We start from the raw sequence: 19,345 nt of genomic DNA on the forward strand, positions 1-19,345 counted from the left end.
GTCAGACTCTGCTCAGTTAGTTGAATTAAGGGCTGTTATGATGGCTTTTCAACGATTCTCACAGGAACCTTTGAATTTGGTTACTGAAGCCGACTAGAAAAAGCTTTGTATACAACTAATCACCTTATAGTACCACAAAATTCAAATAATCCTGTTATTCTGAATCATTTTCTCTCATTGCAGTCTGCAGGCAAGAGACAACTGCCCCGGGCAAAGGTCTGGGTGCGTAATTTACTCACTAACCAGTGGGAAGGCCCTCATGAGCTTATCGTTTGGGGTCGTGGGTATGCTTGTGTTTACACAGATACTGGGATACAGTGGCTACCTTCAAAATGCATTCGCCCTGACCTACGGCACCAGAGGCAGAACAGGCAGCCTCCAAATGATGGCCAGAAGGCCAACAATGCAAATTGCAACCAGAATGCAGATCATCAGCCTAATGACTCTTCTGATGATGACCAAGATGTCAACCATCAGGCAGATGGTCCTTCTACAAGCAGAGACTGGGATGGTCCTTCCACAAGCAGAGACTGAACTTTAAATTTCTTGTTATGGAGTCAGATAGTTAAAGCCTTAAGGACAAAATAAAAATTAATAACTGATGTAGATTTCTATTTAGGATTAATAGTGGAGTTGTTATCTTATAAAACAAAAAGGGGGAATTGTAGATACAAAACTGCTGCTAGCAAGGATTTTCTTGTTATTTCCAAGTCCATGAGAGACTTTTCTCTCTCACAGAAGAGGTAGCAGAGTATGTAAACAACCAAGCCACCTGCAACCTTGAAAAGTCTTGTTTATGGTATAGTAGAAAAATATTTTGACAATGGATGTTTTAGGATTTTAGCCAATCACCCCAAGGGGTGGCTGATCCTTTGTCCAATTAGACTATGAAGAAAAAAGTCTCTAAAAGAGTTTGTAAAATAATTCAATAAATCAATCTTGCTGCACAATTCCTGCCTGCTGGATCTTCTCTCCTCCTCCTCCCTATGGCTGCGGGACACAGTGATATACCCTAGGGCCCAGGCCTGTGGTAATACTGATGTTATCATTCTAAAAGTTCTCAGTACCATGGCCTTGGGTTACCATTAGTTTCCACTTATTAAATTCATGTTTCTGCCAATAGCAAGGTCTTGGATAGCGGATCTTTGGAAGGGCAACCTCCCGTTCAGGTGCATCTTCACCCTCACCAAAGAATCCTTCCAGTAATGGAATAGGCTCCCAAATTGGTGGGATATTCTCTTTATCACCCCCCAGCTCGTATCCACAGTTTCTCATATATGAATTCCAGGTGTTCCCCTGTTAGGAACATTGTCAAAACCTCATCGGAAGACTGGATCAGTCTATGCAATCTCCATGCTTGTATACTTGGAAGAAGTGCTGCGGCTTTGTCAAGATGGATGTAACAGCACACACTTGTTGTAATCCAAAGCTGTAAAAGTTTTTTATTTTCTCTACCGCTATTCTGATAGCTCTTCACAATTGCTGTGGCTTGAGATTGGCTGCTTAGCAAACAATGACAAGGCTGTCTAACAAGCAATGACCATTCAAGCAGTAAGACAATTAGCTATACAAGCAAAGGTATAGTTGTTACATATTATCCACAAGTTTTTCCTTGTACACTCTTAATGTCCCATAACAAGAACATCCTCTCCTTGTGTCCCAAACATATTCTCTCATTGATTATCTTCTTGGCTTTCTCTGTAGGTTTCATTGAAGCTGCAAAATTTCACTGTAAAATTCTCACGGGTAAATTCTGACTGATTTCAGGTCTGACCCTGTGAGGCCCCCCAGACCAGCTGTTGGCCTCATCAAAGTGCCACCAACTTGAGGAAACCCAGACCACCATCTTTACAACCCGAGTACAAGATAGCATCACAGATGTTTGGTGCAAGATGAAGACATTCCTTGACAGAAGATTGAATTAACAAGTCAGGGGATTCGAGGAGCCCAACTTTTACTTCAGTGTGGTCGGCAAGGTATACCAACCTCTGGATGCTATAAGTTTTCAGTATATTGATTTTCTGAAGAGGCTTTAGTAGTGCGTCACCAATCCGATGGAGCCAATCTTCTGGTTTTTTGGATAAACCTGTATCTGCTATGCCAGTCCAGGGATCAATCTGTAAACTGAGATATTTCTCAGAGTGACCGGGGTCGATCATATTAGGGGGGGTGCCATTTATCACCCACACTGGACAGTCATTGATGGTATAAGAAGAGTCTTTAGTTGGCTTGATGTAAAAGCCGTGACACTTCCCCCCCCTGTGTCTTGAGACCAGTTAGATGGCAAAAGGTCTCTAGGATCTTAATGTTCGTACACATGCCTTCCCAGGAGTCACTCAATAACACTAAATAAATCATCCACAAAGGCCATGGGGGTAATTTTGAAACTTCCTTGATGATAACCTTCACCAAGATTCTCCAATTTACATAATAGGGTGTCATGCACCATGTTGAATAACAAGGGTGACATTGGATCACCCTGTTTGATACCAGGAAGGATCTTAATAGGATTCGTCTTTTCCTTTTTGGTGTCGATCTACATGAAGATACTCTCGTACATTTTGCCAACAAGATGTTTAATGTGGGGGTCAACCCCTCTCTGCATCAGACTCATGATAATAGGCTGATGACATACGGTGTCAAAAGAATCACAGAATCACCAGGCTGGAAGAGGCCTTCAAGATCAACCGAGTCCAACACATGCCCTAACACCACCTCAACTAAACCATAGCACTCAGTGCCACATCCAATCTTTTTTTAAACACATCCAGGGATGGTGACTCCACCACCTCCCCAGGCAGATGATTCCAGTACTTTATCACTCTTTCAGTAAAAAACTTTTTCCTGACATCCAACCTAAATTTCCCTTGGCACAGCTTAAGACTGTGTCCTCTTGTTCTGTCAGTTGTTGCCTCGAAAAAGAGACCAACCACCTCCTGACTACAATCACCTTTCAGGTGGTTTTGGAGAGTGATAAGGTCACCTCTGAGTCTTCTTTTCTCCAGGCTAAACAACCCCAGCTCTCTCAGTCATTCCTCACAGGGCTCATGTTCTAAGCCCTTCACCAGCCTTGTTGCCCTCCTTTGACATGTTCAAGCGTCTCAACATCCTTCCTGGACTGAGGGGCCCAGAACTGGAAACAGCACTCGAGGTGCGGCCTCACCAGTGCCAGGGAAGAATGACTTCCCTGGTCCTGCTGGCCACACTATTCCTGATACAGGCCAGGATGCCATTGGCCTTCTTGGCCACCAGGGCACACTGCTGGCTCATGTTCAGTTGGCTGTCGACCAGTACTCTCAGGTCCCTTTCTGCCTGGGCACTGTCCAGCCGCACTGTCCAGCCACACTGTTCCCAGCCTATAGCATTGCTGGGGGTTATTGTGGCCAAAATGCAGGACTCGGCACTTGGACTTGCTAAACTTCATCTTATTGGACTCTGCCCATCTATCCAACCATTCCAGGTCTCTTTGCAGAGCCCTCCTACCTTCCAACAGATTGACACACGCTCCCAGCCTAGTGTCATCTGCAAATTTACTAATGGTAGACACAATACCCTCATCCATGTCATCAATAAAAATATTAAATAAAACTGGCCCCAGCACAGATCCCTGAGGGACACTGCTAGTGACTGGCCACCAACTGGGTGCAGCACCATTCACCACCACTCTCTGGGCCCGGCCATCCAGCCAGTTCTTAACCCAGCGAAGAGTGCACCTGTCCAAGCCATGGGCTGCCAGCTTTTCCAGTTTACTGTGGGAGACAGTGTCAAAGGCCTTGCTGAAGTCCAAATAGACAACATCCACAGCCTTTCCCACATCCACCAGGTGGGTCACCTGGTCATAAAAGGAGATCGTAAACCCATGCTGGCTGGGTCTGATTCCCCGGCCATCCTGTAGGTGCTGTGTGATGGCACTCAAAAGAAACTGTTCCATTACCTTACCGGGTACCGAGGTCAGACTGACTGGCCTATAATTTCCAGGATCCTCCTTCCCACCCTTCTTGTGAATGGGCATCACACTGGCCAGCTTCCAGTCATCTTGAACCTCACCAGTGAGCCAGGACTGTTGATAAATGATGGAGAGTGGCATAGCAAGCTCATCTGCCAGCTCCCTCATCACCTTGGGATGGATCCCATCTGGTCCCATAGATTTACGAACATCCAAGCGGCTCAGCGGTTCTCTGACTGCTAATAACAAGGGGGGCCATTCTGCTCCCTGACACCATCTACCAGCCCAGGAATTCAGTTGTCCTGAGGACAAACCGTCTTTCCGCTAAAGACTGAGGCAAAGAAGGTGTTAAACACCTCCGCCTTCTTCCCATCTGCGGTCACTAAATTCCCTCCCACAGCCAGTAGAGAACTGAGGTTGTTCTTACCCTTCCTTTTGCCATTAATATATTTGTAAAAACATCTTTTATTATCCTTCGCAAAAGTTGCCAAATTAAGTTCTAACTGAGCATTGGCCTCTCTAATTTTTTTCTACGTGTCCTACCAACCTCCTTAAATATTTCCTGAGATACCTGACCCTCCTTCCAAAGATGATACATCCTCTTTTAATTCCTTAGTTCCTTCAAAAGCTCCTTGCACTTCCAGACTGGACATTTGCCTTGTTGACTCATCATCTTTCAGCAGACGAGGACAGTCTGTTCCTGTGCCCTCAAGATCTCTGTTTTGAAGCACGCCCACCCTTCCTGGACTCCTTTGTTTAGCAATAGCTAAAAATTAGCTTTAGCAATGCCCACGAAAACAATCCCAAGCTCTTTGTGCTCCTTTTTCGCATGTTTGACAATAAGTTGTAACAACTTCAGATTCTCAGAACATCCTGCTGCATGTATAAATCCCCTTTGTCTCAGGTTTATGGGACACGCTTTGGTCAATCTTGCCATTAAAATCCTGGAGAATAACCTAAACACCGTAGAAGCAATGGTGATAGGCCTCCAGTTATTGATGTCATTAAGCCTATCCACCTTGGTAGACTCGAGGGTCAAGATGGACTGGCATTCACTCAGGGCAGCAGGAATAGTTCTGGTTACGAGCCATAAATTGAAGATCTCCATCAACAGGGAATACCTGGGATGCATTTTGACAAGACAGCCCAACGTAATCCTGTGTGGCCCAGGAGCAGAGTTCTTCCTCATCTCTTTGATATTCTTTTCCACTTTTTTTCCATAATCAGGGCCTTACAAGCAGTGTTATCTGCTTCCTTCTATGAAGGGAAGGATTCAATGCCCATGAAATTTCCTGTTGTTTCCCCATCTGAATTTAAAAGCAGAGTAGACAATGCTAGGAGGTATTTCACATTTCAGGGCTTCACTGTCATCCAAAATAATACGCGCTAACCTCCGTCTATGCAAATGAAATAGTCTCTGATATTGAAGATATTTCCCTCTTTTCTTTGCTCTCCTTTTCACCCAGTTTGTCAACATTTTGACAAATTTCACGTTTTGGGACCTTTGCAATTTCTGATCCATGGTGGCATTTGTTATCTGACATAGCATATTCAGACATCCAAAACATTCTTCAAAGATATTGTTCACCACCACCTGCAGATCTTGTTCTTCCAAAATTCTCTCAAAGGCCTTCTGGCAATTAATGAGTCTGCATGATGATAACCATTCCTTGATGGTATCACAATAATGGAGCCCTAGTGGTCCCTTTTTTGGCAATTCGGCAGAAGGGGGATGTTCTCCTCTCCCCACATTAGGATCACCTTCCATATCAGGTTGAACAGTTTTAGAAGGAACTTCTGCTAGATGTCTCTTATCACTTATGTGCTTTGCCATTTTATATGGAATATGCTCTGCAGTTAAGTTAGTGGTGTTACCATCATACTTTATCACTGATTGTCTCAGAAGAGCCTCTTCCTCCTCAGTCCACACCTCTTGGTGGGCTCCTCTAACCGATGTTTCCTTTGGATGGGGGACAGCAATTCCTTCCAGGTTCCTTACGGGAGGATACACCAGCCTCTTGTGCTGTCCCAAGCCAATCTTGGTGGAGAAAGCCCTCTGGCATACTTCACAGATCCAATCACCCTTTGGGACCACTTCCACATTTCCTTTGCACTGTGGGAAGTGGCAGCAGATACTGTGGTATTTTAGATTTTCCTTACCACATTTGAGACACTTAAGGATGATCTTTCTTTTCCTGTGGGCTCTCTTTAGATGGTCAATCAGCCCCAGCATCCAATTGAATTGGGTATCACAGCATGGACAGGATGGATTTTTGTCAGGGACAGACACCACAGGAGTTTCAACCGGTGTCACTCCCATGCTGGTCCCAGGGAGAGCTACAGATATTTCTGGCTCATCTGTATCTCCAAGATCTTTAAGTACACACTCAGTTTCACCACCCCAGGCAAGCATGGATGACAAAGCCTCATATGCCTCGGGGTACTCAGCCAGCCCCTCCCAATTTTCACCTGGTTGGATTCCTGCCTCATAGTCAATTGTGGAGTTAACAAACTCCAAACATACTAAATTGAGCTTCTCAGTTCCCAACACAGAGGGTAAAGATGGAGCAATATTGGCTGTACTGACCCTCAGATCTGAGGGGTCGGTCTGAGTGGCCATTATAAGTAGAGCACTCTGATTGATTGTACCATTGTTCCAAGCCAGATAATTAATGTAAGTCAGTCCAAGTGAAGGTAGTCGAAGTCAGCAGCTGGCCTGCACCCATGCTGCCAACTGTATCCAACATGGCCCGTAGACAAGGCTCTGGGCAACAGCAACACAGACTGTACCAACAATTTTGTTTCATCAGGATCGTGAAACGACCGCTGGGTGGCGAGTTCAAGTGATAGGGAGAGGTAACTGTTGCCCTTCTCTCAGGCGGAAGCCAACTTAGTTACCACAAAGGGTATCCAGAGGGGCCACGAGGAGGTGCAGCTTCTGCAGCTGAGCCTAGTTAGTCACCATGCCCTCATCTTAATACACATATAAAATTATAAGTTTCTTTTCCAGGTGAAATAAAGGTGGCCCATTACCTAGTCCAACATCAGAAAATTTAGATCCAAATATGGGCAGTGGGTGACACAGTATGAGCGAAAGAACAGACCCTTCCCACGTGCCCAACCCACTGTCCAAGTGATGTCAAACAGCCAAGATGCATTTTATTCAATGGGTACAATTGAACAAGCTTTGCTTGCAAACATATGTACAATATCAGCAGAGGAGAGGAGCACTCTGGATGCTAGGGCCCAGGCAGTCTTCTCTCGCCTCATCTTAGAGAGACCTAGGGCCAGTAGCAACTCAGAATTTTTATTGTGCCACTTCCGCCGTGCTCCTATGGGAAAGCCCATGACAATGTCTGCTGCATTGGTAAAGTCTCAAATCTGTTTGAGTAGGCACTGGTGTTTCTTAGCCTTCTCAACAGCAGCATCCTTCAGTGACAAGTTACAGTGCTCATATCTAACCGTCACATCAACCATGAATGCCTTTCCCTCTTTAACGAAGATCAAATCAGGTTTCTACAGTTCATTGTCATTGTCCCTTATATGCGGTTCCTGGAACACAGTCAATTCTCTCTCTTAGTTTCACAGCTAAGGGTCTCACAGATGGAGTTGTGTCTCTTAATCCTGGCCTCCTGAGAAACTGCACAGTTCCCGATTATATGGGTGGATGTCTTACAATCAGCACCGCAATGCCTGCAAGATCTAACACAGTCATCATGCCTACCCCTGGCCAGGAGCTCTTTTGGGGAGTAGACATTAGCCCTCAATTGCAACGCAGTTATCAACTTCCTGTGAGGTATGCCTCTATACCATGTTAACCATCCATTACCAACGTTGTCATTCTCAAAGTTCTCAATACTGTGGCCTTGGGCAACCAGTTGTTTTCACTTGTTAAACTCACATTCCCGCCAATTGCAAGGTCTCAGGTAGCGAACTTTAGGAAAGCCATGACACTTCTCCCTGTATTTTGAGACCAGTAGGTTCACAAAAATTCTCCAGGATCTAAACATTCACTCAGGTACCATCCCCAAGAGTCACTCAGCAGCACTAAATCATCAGTAAAGGCCATGGCAGTAATTTTCAATGCTCCTTGATGGAAACCTTCACCAGCATATTTCAATTTACATAGTAGGGGATCAAGCGCTAGGTTGAATAGCAACGGTGACATTGGATCGCCCTGTTTGACATCAGTAAGGCTCTTAATAGGGTCCATCTTTTCTTTTTTGGTGTCTATGTATGTAGTGATGTTCTTGTACATTTCACCAGCCAGATGTACCACATGGGGATCAACCCCTCTCTGAACCAGACCCCTAATAATATGCAGATGACATATGGTGTCAAAGGCTTTGGCAATGTCCATGAATACAACACCAAGCTCTTAGTGCTCCCTTTTTGTGTGTTTAATCATGAGTTGTAACAGCTTCAAATTCTTGGAACATTCTGCAGCACAAATAAATCCCCTCTCTCTGGAGTTAATGGGACATGCCTGGGTCAATCCTGCCGTTAGAATTCTGGAGAATAACCTAAGCACCGTGGAAGCAATGGTGATAGATCTCCAGCTATTGATGTCACTGAGTCTATCCGGATCAGTAGACTTCGGAATCAAGACTGTCCGTCAGTCCCTGAGTGCATTGGGGATAGTTCCACTCACAAGCCACAGGTTGAAGATCTCCATCAACAGGGAGTACTTCAACAAGGTGACCCAAACGCAATCCCATCTGGCCTGAGAGCAGAGGTCTTACTCATCTCTTTAACATACTTTTCTACTTCTTTCTCCATAATTAGGGCCTGAAAAACAGTGTTATCTGCTTCTTTATGTGGCAGGAAGGACTCAAGGCCCCTAAAATTAACTGGTGTTTCTCATCTAGATTTAAAAGTGGAATGGACAACACCAGATGGTATTTCAGGGCTTCAGTGTTACCCAAAATACTCGCGCCAGTCTCCCTCTATGCAGACAGAACAGTTTCTGAAATTGAAGATATTTTCCCCTCTTTCTAGCTCTCTTTTGCATCCAATTAGTTGTCGTTTTGGATGCTCTCTGACCATGGGATCTTCGTGACTATGGGTCCCTGGCCGCCTTTGTAACCTGGCAAAGCATACTCAGGCACTCTTCAAAAACATTGTTGGCCACTCCTTGCGGATCTCGCCCATCCAAAATTCTCTCAAAGGCTCCCTGACAATTAGCGAATCTGCCTGCTGATAACCATTTTCTGATGGTATCACAGTAGTGGAGCTTCAATTGTCCTTTCTTTGGCAAGTCAACAGACTGGGGAGGCTCTTCTCTCCCCACATTAGGATTGCCCTCTATTTCTGATGGAACCACATTAGAGGGACATTTGACGAGAAGGTGTCTCTTATCACTTATCTGTTTCGATGTCTTAGATGGAATATGCTCCGCAATTAATTTATTGATGTTTTTGTTACCGCCATACTTCACCACCAATGGACTCAGAAGAGCCTCTTCCTCCTCAGTCCGCAGCTTCTTGTGGGCTCCTCTTGCTGACGTCTCTTTAGGATGGGAGGCAACAATCCGTTCCAAATTTCTCACAAGAGGATGCGCCAACCTCTTGTGCTGGCCCAGGCCTATCTTGGTTGAGAACCCTCTTTGGCATACCTCACAGACCCAGTCACCCCTTGGAACCACACCTACATTCCCTTTATATCGTGGGATGTGACAGGCGATGCTGTGGTACTTAAGATTTTGTTTACCACATTGGGAGCACTTAAAAAAGATCTTTCTTTGCCCATGGGTCCTCTTTAGATGTTCAGTCAGTCCCAGCATCCGATTGAATTGGGTAAAACAGTGTGGGCAAGATGGATTTTTGTCAGGGATGGACACCACAGGAGTTGCAGCCTGTGCCCTCCCTTCGCTGGTCCCGGGGAGAGCCTCAGGTGTTTTTGGCTCATTCGTATCTCCTTGACCACACTCAATGTCATCATCCTGAGCAGGCCAAGATGGCAAGGTCTCATATGGCTCTGGGAACTCAGCCAAGCCCTCCCAAACATTTCCCAGACGGATTCCAATGTCATAATCGAGGAGTTTACAAACTCCAAACACACCAGATTGAACCCCTCAACTCCCAACACAGAGAGTAAAGGTGGAACAGCATTGGCCAATCTGACCCTCAGATGTAAAGGGTCAGTTTGAGCGGCTGTTGATACGTACCACAAAGTCATTGACTGCACCATTGCACAAATCGGGCAAACAGTAAGTGACACTCCAAGTGAGGGCAGTCAAAGTCAGCAGCTGGCCCTCGCCCATGCTGCCAACTGTATCCAACTTAGGTCCATGGACAAGGCTCTGGGTAACAGCAGGATACCTGTGCCAAACAATTTGTTTCAGCAAGATGATGAAACTCCCACTGGGTGGAGTCCAAGCGATGGGGAGGGGTAGCAATTACACCCTCTCTCACACTGGGGCAGAAGCTGACTCTGTTAGTGCAGAGGCTATCCGGCGGGGCCACGTGGAGATGCAGCTTCTGCAGCTAAGCCCAGTTAGTAACTGTGCCCTCATTTTAGGAGAGTCATAGTTACTCCCTCTGCTTGGTACCAGCAGCAAGAGCCCCCCTCGGGGCTCGCTTGCCCTCCCCGCCTCACTGGGTCAGTGAAAAAGCTGTCAGAGCAGTGGTACTTCACTGACGCCTGGGACACTGGCAGGTGGGTCACCCTGAACCGCCGAGCGTGCGCCCAGTCTCCCACTTACTCTACACCTCTCATGTCTTTTCAGAGCACCAGACTAGAGTCAGGCTCAACAGGGTCTTCTTTCTGATTCTGATTCCACCAAGCCCGTTCCCTTGGCTGTGGTTTTGCTGGATTGTCCATTCATGCGCATCACTAATTAAATGACGATGCATTAGGCTAATTACTGAGCATATCTTTTCAAATATGTTCCTTTTCTGGTTTAAGTATAGGTGGCCCATCCACCATGGTCCAAATCAGTAGAATTTAGTCACAGATGTAGTTGTGTCTTTTAATTCTGCCATTTTGTGTTACTGCACAGTTTCTGATGATGTGGGAGCACGTTTCATTTTCAGCCTTGCAGTGCCTGCAGCTTTTGACGCACTGATCTTGTCTTCCTCTTGCCAGGAAGGAACTCTCTTGTGGTGTAGACATTGGCTCTCAGCTGCAATGCTGTTATTACTTTTCTGTGAGGTATGCCTCTGTATCTAAAGATCCAGAAATTGCTGATGTTATCCTCCTCAAAGTTTGTAATACTAGGGCCCTGGGATACCAGCTGTTTCCCTTTAGTAAATTCCTCTTTCCTCTGGTTACATGGTCACAGATACTGAGCTTTCAGAGTAGCTACTTCCCATTCTGATGTTGTGTCATCACCTGCACCATCCAGCAGTTCTGTCTTAGGTTTAGGCTCCCATATGGACAGGATCTTTTCTTTATCTCCTCCAGCTGTTATCCGTAATTTCCTGTAGATTTGATCGGAGCATTCTTCTTTCAGGAACGATCTTAAGGCATCATCCAACAATTGGGCAAGTCGACGTAATCTTCGGGCCTGTATACTTAGACTGAGGCCCATCAATTTGGTGATACCCAAACCTCCATCCTTCATGCTGGAGTACAGGACGGCATCACGTGTGCACGGTGTTAAGTGTAGCCATTCCTTGACAGTCAATTGAATTTGTAGGTCAGAGGATTCAAGGAACCCTGCTTTGCATCCGTGTGGTCTGCCAAGTATATTAGTGTAGGGATGGTGTCTGTTTGGAATGTCCATTTTCTGAACAGGTTTTAATGGAGCTTTATCTAAGTGGTGTAAACATTCCTCCAATTTTGTGGATAGTCCTGAGTTAGTTACAGAAGTCCAGGGATTGCTCTGCAAGCCCAAATTTTTCTCTGAACTTCCTGGGTCAATCCTATTGAGGGGAGTGTCATTAACAGTCCATGCTGGGCAGTCATTGATGGTGTAGGAGCATTTTGTTGGCTTGATGTAAAAGCCATGGCACTTTTCTCCCTGTGTTCTGAGACCAGTTAGATCGCAGAAGGTCTCTAGAATACGATGTTCTTAGTCACGCCCTCCCAGGAGTCACTTAACCATACTAGGTCGTCTGCAAAGGCCATCGCTGTAATGCTCTTTCTGCCCGGTTGGTATCCTTTAACTTCAGCTTCAAGTTCACAGAGCAGAGGGTCTAGCGCAACATTAAATAACAAAGATGACATTGGATCACCTTGCTTGGCACCTTTTAGAATCTTACTGGGAGCTGACTTCTCGTTCTTGGTGGTAATGCATGTATCGATGTTCTTGTACGTGTTCTTCATGAGGTGTATAACGTGTGGATCCACCTCTTTCTGTTTCAGACCCATTAATATATGGTGGTGACTCACAGTGTCAAAGGCAATGTCCACAAATACTATTGCTAATTCTCTGAGCTCTTTTTTTGGGTTTCTTATTAATAGCTGTAGTAGTTTCAAGTTTTCGGAACATCCTGCTGCTCTTAAGAAACCTCTTTGTCTCAGATGAATGGGGCATGCCTTGGTCAGCCTTGCTGTTATAATTCTGGAAAACAGTCTGAGAACTATGGAGCAAATGGTGCTAGGTCTCCAATTATTAATATCTCTCAGGTGGTCCGGTTTGTTAGATTTTGGTATTAAAACTGTTTGGCATTCCCTCCCCACATCTGGGATAGTTACTGATACAATCCAGAGTTTGAAGATTTCCATCATCCAGGAGTATTTGGGGTCCATTTTAGAAAGATCTCCCAATGTAATTTCATCTGGCCCTGGAGCAGAATTTTTAGTCGTTTCCCTGATGTTTTTAGCAATTTCTTTTTCTGTAATGAGGGCCCGGAAAGTGCTGTTATCCACCTTGTGGGCTGCACTCTCCATCACAAGGACTTGGGTCCCCCGAGAGCGCCACCAGGGAGGGAGGGGGGCTTCTGTACACCACCTGTCCCGTGCCCCACCACAGGGCGAGTTTTGTGCTCGACTCCCTTGTTTCACTCCCGGATAGCACAGCTGCAAGTTTTTTACTCCCTGTTTTTTCTCAGGCTGTTTGTTTTCCTTCACACAGGGACTTTCCCATGGAAAGTGTCTTTCACACCCAAGCCTAAAAACTTCCAGCCCTATTGCTTGCACAGCTCTTTTATTGATCCCAGTAATTCTATTTCCCAACAGTTCCCGAGTGGATTCCCAGGCAGTGCTAGGGATGTTCCTGGGCTGGTTTTCCAGGGTGGGTTCCTGCGCAGGTTCCCAGGCTGTTCCTGGGCGGTTCCCAGGCTGTTCCTGTGGCAGTTCCCAGGTGCTGTTTCCAGTCTCGGTTGGACAGCGCAGCCTCTCTGGCCGCAGTGGTGCCTCTGCCCCGCTCCCTCTTGCCCTCCCAGCATGTCCACACTGGGTCCAGAGCTGGGAGCGGCTCTGCGTCGGCAGCGCTGCCCCGGTGCTGGCACTCAGGGGGCTCTTGGCACCTGCGGAGCTGCGGGACAGCAGGAGCTCAGAGACACAGAGTGTTCCAAAGGGGCTCTGTCCTGGCACTTCATTGCTCCTTAACTAAATGCTGCACCCAGAGCTTTGCTGCTCCTCACTCGCTCTCTAAATATCACATCCATGAAACATGCTGTGGGAAAAGGACTGGGGACACTGGGGACAGGTAACTGGGGGTACAATTAGAGAGAACTGAGCACTTCTCTTGGCATCCTGATAGGAGTTATAACAGCATGGGTATTAGACAGTAAATCACAATTGCTGCTCCCTGCATGGAATGTGCTTGGCATGACTTGAAACCTATCCCACAATGATTCCCCCCCCCCACACACGCCTGCTAAGGGGGATGGAATGGACGGTGCAGCGGGGTGGAGACACTGAGGCCGGGCTCTATGGGGATCCTTGCAGGGAAGGGAACTCGATGGTTCTTTGCAGCTGATAAACCACAGAGCATCTGTCAGCCAAGGGACAGAGGGGAAGATGTCCTGATGCTGAGCCAGCAACTCTGCTGAAATCTCTCTCCTCAGATGAACTTGGTTCATGAAAGCCTAGAACAGTAATATTAATGCACACCCTATCCCAAAGTTTCCCACCCGCAAGGTACAACCACCCCTCACTGGGCACGAGTTACTCAAGCTCCACCTAAACACAAAGAAATAGTATCAAAGCAAGTCGAGAATGGGAAAAAAGTAGGGAAGACTCCTCGGTAACTGCTGGGATCAGTCTTATTGTGGACCCTTGGTTCTATGAGGCCATGCTGTGTCACAATGGACCCCCAGGCCCCACCCCCTTCCCTAAAGTCTGGCCTCTTTCCCTGTGACACCTCCTCCCCAGACACCCCTAATCCCCCCTCAACACTCCCCAGAACCCTCCCTTAGGGACCTCAAATTCCCCTTAACCCCGCTAGAGACCCCCAAAACCTTTGAGATGACCTGCAAACTCTCCTTAGGGACCTCCAGGATGCCCAAAATAATTCCAGAGACCATGTTGGGACCCTCAGAACTCCCTTAAACCTCCCATAAGGCTCCAAATCCTCCTTAAACCCAGTTAGAGACCTCCAGTTACCTCCAAGGACACCCCAAACCTTCCCCAAGAGTCCCTAGTAACCCCCCTTTAAGGAAACACCCAGCACTCCCTTAAGGTCCCCAAGCCCCTCTTTAGGGACATCCCCAAAGCCCCCACGCCCCCCCAAACTCCCCCTCAGAGGCCCCCGGCTCTCTGAGGATCCCCAAACCCCCTCTGGCCCTGCCCCCCCAGCCCCCTCCAGCCCCTCAGGCGCCCCAATCCACACCCCTTCCTGAACCACACCCCTTCCCCAAGCCATGCCCCTTCCCCAAGCCACACCCCTTCCACTGCCATGCCCCTTCCCTGAGCTACGCCCCTTCCCGAGCCACGCCCCTTCCTGAACCATGCCCCTTCCTGAACCATGCCCCTTCCCAAACCATGCCCCTTCCCCGAGCTACGCCCTATTCCTTAGCCAGGCAACTTCCAGAGCCACGCCCCTTCCAGAGCCACGCCCCTTCCCCAACCATGCCTCTTCCCCAGCCATGCCTCTTCCCTTAGCCACGCCCCTTTCTGAGCCATGCCCCTTCCCAAGCCACACCCCTTCCTAAACCACCCCTTCATAACCCATGCCCCTTCGCGAGCCACAGCCCTTTCTGATCCACACCCTTTCCCAGCCACGCCCTTCCCCAGCCATGCCCTTCCTCAGCCACGCCCCTTCCCCAAGCCACGCCCCCTCCTCCACGTTAGCGCCCCCTACTGGGCAGGGGCCAGCCCAAGGTGCAGCAGCGTTCCTGGGTCCTGGGAGCACCACGGGGGCGGGGCCTCACTCCTCGCGCCCAATCACAAACAGGGCCCGGAAACCGCCTGAGCGGGGCCAGAAAACAGCGGCCAATGGGAGCAAGGCAGGGGAGGGGTGGGAGTGACCGGTGGGGGGAGGCTCCCGACTCAGCCAATCCCCCTCATTGACTGAAAGGGTGGGGCGGCTCCTTCTGGAGCCGTGCCAGGAAAGGTCCCTTGGGCATTGGCTGGCCAGGTGAGCGCGCCCGGTTCCCGCCTCGGCGAAACTCCCTTCGGGGATTTGCTGGCGGGATCACGATGGGGCGACCTGAAATAGACCCAAATCCCCTCGAAATTGAAACAAAACAGACCCAAGTTGAATAAATTTGAATATATATGGAAAGTTAAAGGCCATATTTAATTTACATTTAAAAAAAGGAGGGTTGAACAGGCAGATTGGGTACTAAAACGTGTCAAAACCTCTCTGAAAAAGCCTCAAATTTCCTTTAAACATCCTCCAAAAGTAAGTAAAATTGAGTAGAAGCATAATAAATACAAATAAATATAATTAAACTAAAGCCATATTGACCTTATATTGAAAAAACAGGGGTTGTGGTGAAAGGCTGCTTTGGGCACTAAAATGCCTCAAGAAAGCTCAAAAAAACCCCAAGCACTAAATTCCCCTCACCCCCCTCCCCAGAACTTTGAAACTTGAAAAAGATTGCCCAAATTTGAATATTAATAAATCAAGGAGAGATTTAAAATATTTTAAAAATTGAAGATAAAGAAATGGTTATGGCACTGAAATGCCTCAAAAAACACCCAAAGACCCAAAGAGTCCCCAGAAGAGCCATTAAGTAAATTACTGCTAAGGAATTAATAAATATTTAAATAATACAGGTGTAAGGGTTAATTGTTGAATTAGGGTGGAATTTAATTAACTTAAAGCATTAAAAAGAGTCTTTTGGTGAAAGTGTCAGGAAAATTAATTCACAAACACCAGAGTTTATGTCCAAAAAGGAGACAGAGGAGTCCTGTTACTTGGTTGGAATTAAGGGAGAGGTCATGGGCATTTCCCATGGGGTCTCTGGAATTGTTGGGGGTTGCAACCCCCTTTTTATCCTAATTCCCAGCCACATCACCCTCTTCCTTTCCCCATTGGCTGAGGTACTCAGAAGGTACAGACTTCTCAAATCACCTGTTCTATGCCCCCCTCTAATGTGCACCCCCCTTTTTGTTATATACAAGAAAAAACCTATTCATGATTCTATTAAATCTTTGGGTTTTTTCTCTAGGTTCAGGAATGTAACACGGCCTTGGCTGAGCAACAGTCTGTGTTGATTAGTAACATCTTCTAGGACTGAGAGTTTTCTTCTGTTCCTTCCCTATCTCTAAGCTCCTAGCCCTATCTACAAGCAGATTTGTAAAGACACATTCATCTTATTCCTTTCATACGTGCTCCTAACCCCGTGGCCTTAAGGCAGTTGGTGTCCTACGGCCATGCTGTGCTAATTGCCCCCTCACTGTTGGACCAAGTCACAGACCTCAGCACTCAATGGATGTTTGGTTTATCGGTGGAAGAATGTGCATTCCAGCTACTGAACCGGACTGCATGCTTTGGCTGCACTGCAAATCGAGCAGGAGGTGGGAGCAGCAGTCAGTCCAGCACACACAACCCTGTGGTGTCAGGAAAAAACAGAGTTGGAGGAGTTTCAAGGCCTCAGCTGTGCTTTAAGGCTCATTGTCCCCCCAGGCTTTGTTTCCCACATTGTGCTCTGCTCCTGTGTGGAATGCTCTAAAGTTTGGGAGAGGGAGCGTTTGCTCCCTGCCCATGGGCTGGCTTGAAAGGAGCTCAAGTAGAAAAGTTCTCCAGTACCTTGGCTAAGCAACAGCCCTCCTGCTGAGGCACAGTCTGTGGAGAAAGAGGTCAGTGGCCCAAACCTGTGCTTTGGAAATCAGAATTGGGTTACTAAATCCTGATAGAACGCTCTCTAATAGACCCGTGATGGCTGAGGGTTGTAGGTGGGAAGGGTCTGCCAGCAAGGAACTTGAATTGTTGATAATCTGAGCTCTGTTCAGGGGCAGTCTGGGAGCCTCTTCTTTCCCCTTCCACAAGGACAAAGTGTTTGCCAGGGCTGGAGCTGGGGGTTGTGTCTGCCCCAACAGCCGGTACCATGGGGCTGCGGATGCTCCTGGAGTGTGGGCTTGTCTGAGCTGGGCCTGGTGCCTCTCCCAGGTGTGCCTGGCCCAAGACCAACAGCACCGGCAGGATGACATGGAGAGCTGTGCAGGGACCAGCCAGGAGCTGTCAGACCTTCACCAGGAGCTGTGCTGCTCCTTCACAGCTGTGCTCGGGGAGCCCAGAGCTGCTGTTCTGGAAGCAGAGACTTGGAAACTGGATCAGTCTCTGAACCTTAACTTGGCACTGACAAGTCTCTGAACCTTAACTTGGCACAGTCTCCAGACAGACAGCCCAAGCATCCAACAGCCAGACCTGCCAGAAGTGATGATGACCTGAGGTCATGGCACCTGCGCTCTTCATTTGAATGGAAGGATTTCTGCCAAGACAAAGAGCTCATGGATGTGAGAAATGGCATCAACACCTCAGGGCAAAGCCTTTTATATCTGTTCCCCTCACTTTCAGCTGGTGCTGTTAAACGTCACCTTATGTTAAGGATTAGGATCTATGAAACATTTTTTCATGAAGCAGATGATTTCTGTGGACAAAATGTGAATATGTGAGAACAAAGACACAGGCAAGGAGAGAGGATGATATATGGAGAAGGAAGCCCAAACAAGAAATGAATAACCCCTGACCAGTAAAATTTAGGGGTGACATGTGTCCGAGGACAGCTACTCAAATAAAATAAAAGGACACAAAGATTGCGCAACAAACAATTAAAGTAACATAAGAGTGTGCTCTTTGCATTTGTGAGCATCTCCTAGGGACAGACATTTTTAAGTCTTTTTTCATGAAAATTTTTATCAGAAGAAAATTATACTCATTTTTCACTGGCACAGTGAGCTCTTGTGCAATTTCCCCTCTTGAGGACAGAGCTGTTCTGTGAAATGAGAAATGGGAATTTGAGGTGTTGTCAAAGGGGTGGAGAGTCCAGAGCACGGAGTGAAGGTGAGTGAGAGGTGGGGCTTCCCTTCTCCCTTTTCTTCCCTTTTCCCCTCCAAAGCGCTGGTGGCTTTGCCACAACAGCAGGCCTGAGGGACAGCTCAGCTGCTCTCCAAAGGATGTCAGTGCTCAGCTCCAGCCCTTCCATAGCCAGAGGCTCAGCATCTTTAAGGTGCTGGAATTTTTGTTCAGTCTTAGGGCTGGGGCTGGATTCTTCCTTTCTTTCTGTCTTCTTGTTTGAAAATCCCCCTTGAATCAGAAAAGGCCACGAACTGAGTACTGATTTTCCTCTTCTTGACAAGTGAGCACAGTGCCCAAAGGGCAGCGCAGCCTCAGCAGGCGCCGCGCCCCAGAGCTGGGGCTGCCAGCCCAGCATCAACTGCTCGGGTGGTCTCTGGGGAAAAGCAGGGCTGTTCTTTGCTCCCTGCTGACAGCTCTGGGGGCTCTGGGAACCCATGTGCCTGTGCAGCCCCAGCGGTGTCAGAGCCCCCAGGACAGGCACTGCCACGGGAGGGTGAGACGTGGGGCTGAGCCCTGACCCAGAGAGGGGCCCTGGAGAAGGCAGGTGCAGCTCTTCTCCAGAGGGTTTGTGTGCTGCTCAGAAAATGATTGCCATCGAATGGGGGGCAAAAATCCTCCTTAGGGCTCACAGGAGCACTCTCAAAGATGGGAGTGAAAAATACCTGACAAAGCTTTTTCAAATATTTGTTCTTGAAGGTCTGTTCCTAGTGAGGAATCTTTAATGTAGTCAGCAAGACTTTTCTTCTGCCTAGAAGACCTACTGATATATTGCCAAAGAGAGCAGAGAAAAAAAAATCCACTCTTGGATGTCTCAGGATTCTTAATCTATTTTATGAGCCTTAAACAGTACATCTCTTTGCATCATGCAAATTTCAAAAGATCCTGAAACAGCATTTTTCCTCCTCATGTGGCTGTTCTAAACCCAAAGTTTTCCTTTCCATGAATATTTTTAACGAGTAAGAACCTTTTTAGGCTTTTTCTTACATCTCCCATTTGTCAGGGAAGACAGAAGAATTCCTGTGACTCAGGAACTGAGTGCATCC

The sequence above is a fragment of the Aphelocoma coerulescens genome, unplaced genomic scaffold (genome assembly GCF_041296385.1).
Source record: "Aphelocoma coerulescens isolate FSJ_1873_10779 unplaced genomic scaffold, UR_Acoe_1.0 HiC_scaffold_63, whole genome shotgun sequence".
NCBI classification, from domain to species: domain Eukaryota; kingdom Metazoa; phylum Chordata; class Aves; order Passeriformes; family Corvidae; genus Aphelocoma; species Aphelocoma coerulescens.